Here is a 2,151-nt window from a genome sequence, read left to right as displayed (position 1 = left end):
AAGCCACCGGGTCCGGGACGCGAACCGTGGTCGACTATGTGGGAGTCCAGCGACATAGACATTACGCTAACTGCTGATTCCCAAGCATGCCCCAAATCTTGATGGGATGGGTAAATGGAGGATAAAGGATTGTGGAGTGACCACACCCCATGCAGGAGGTGGGGGGAACTCTCTCACTCACTCTCTCTCTGGTGAACATGCATGTCCTCTGGCAAATTTAAATAGACAGGCCTGGCCTGTCACATAGTACTTAAGCACTGCAAAGAGGAAGTTGGATCCCATGTGGCTGACCAGAGTTCGAGTCCTGGCTCTGCTGGCTTGAAAAACACACTGGGATGGAGAACTGGAGACAAGACAATTTCAGCGTGACCAGGTACTCTCTCTTTCTCATGCACTCTGGTATAAAAAAAAAAAAAGAAGAAAGAATTAAGTAGACATAAGGACCAGCAGGTGGTGCTGTGGTTAAGGTGCTGGACACTCCCACATGGCAGACCACGATTCGAATCCTGAAACTGGTGGCTTGCTTTCCCACTTTCCCTCTCTCTCTCTTTCTATGTCCTTCTGGTCAAATTAAAATAAATGAATGGATAAATAAAATTAAATAAATAATTATTTTAAAAAATAATTAAGTAGACATAATCCGTCAGTGACATACGGTTACCCAAGTATAATGATTTCTGATGACCCAGAGTGAACTTGAGTACTGAACTGAGTCTCTTCTTGGATTTATGCAGCACGATCAGCATTTTCATGTCAATCACACACCCCCTGTAATGCTGTTACGTTCAGGTACCACCCTGATTAACACAAATACTTTCTTTTTCTCCCAGTGGCAATTTCGTGTGTGTAGCAATCTTCTTTTTTATGATCTGCTGAAAAATGTCAAATGAAGGTTGTGAGATCTGAGAAGAGGATTTCTTAGGATACGAATCAAATGTATCTGTGGATATTAAAAAAACAATCTGCCATTCTTCCCACTGCATTCCCAGAGTCCTTTGCCATGCCCCTGTTATAGTTCTTTTCAGACTGTGTTCGAATTATTGATTTACCATCTGACTTTCTCATGGGTTTGTCAAGGACAGGACATTTTTCCATTTAAAGAAAGAAAACCTGCACAATAAGGAGATGTTTATTTTTCTATTATTTGTCCAGTTTGTGTTAATAAAAAGTGAGGCAATCCTTTCTGAGTGGGGATGCCGTGTGTGTGTAGGTTCATGCACGTGTGCGTTCATGTGCACATACCAGATGAATGCGTGCGATTTTATGCACAAGAGGTGCGGGCGGGGATGGCTGAGGACGGGGGCTGGTCTGCGGTGGTGGATGTGTAGTTTCAGGGTCAGGACACACAGGTCCCAAAGGCTGTGTGTGTGACTGCGTTTCTCCTGGACTGCGTGGCAGGCGTGTTTCTTCTCAATGCAGGGGGGTCTCTAGGATCGGCGAGTGAGCGAGTGAGACTCAGCGAGCTCAGCGGCTGACTGCGGGAAGGGGTATTCCAACCCCAGCTGTGCGGCGTTGGCGTCGGTGTTACTGGCTTAGGGATGTACACCTCCCAGGTCTCCTTGGGTTCTGTGTCAGGCTGACTGCTTGCGGTGCCCCAGTGGGTCCTGTGCTCCGGTCCCTGGGTCTATCTCCCCATCAGGGTCTCCTGGCCCATGTCACCATATGTGTCTGGGTGGGTGGGGCTTCAGATGACTGCCACACTTACGTGACTCCATCCTTGTGTCTGGGAACCCTTGCAGAGCTGCAGGGTGAGGGCTCTGTGTTTCTGGGAACAAGGAGGCGTTTTGGGAAGTTAACAGCTGGAGATTAGATTTCATGGGGTCACGAGAGGCGAGGAAGGACGAGAATCCAGGTCTTGTCTGGGTCAGGGCCAGGGCAAGACCAGAGTCTCAGAACTGTCCTGGCATCAGCAATTAGCGTAATGGCTATGTTGTTGGACTCCCATGTAGGCGACCATGGTTCATGTCCCGGACCCAGTGGCTTAAACTCACGCCGGGCACGTGTGCGTGCGTGCCCAAGATCCCGAGAGGAGAATGGAGGAGAAGGGATTGCAGCGTGGTCATCCCCTGGGGGGTGATTTCTCGCTTTCTGTCTCTCTGTCTCTCTCTGTCTGTCTGGTGAGCACATGCGCCCTATAGCAAAAACCTCTCA

The sequence above is a fragment of the Tupaia chinensis genome, unplaced genomic scaffold, assembly GCF_000334495.1.
Source record: "Tupaia chinensis unplaced genomic scaffold, TupChi_1.0 Scaffold138910_1, whole genome shotgun sequence".
Lineage (NCBI taxonomy): Eukaryota > Metazoa > Chordata > Mammalia > Scandentia > Tupaiidae > Tupaia > Tupaia belangeri.
This window is presented reverse-complemented; position numbering follows the sequence as displayed.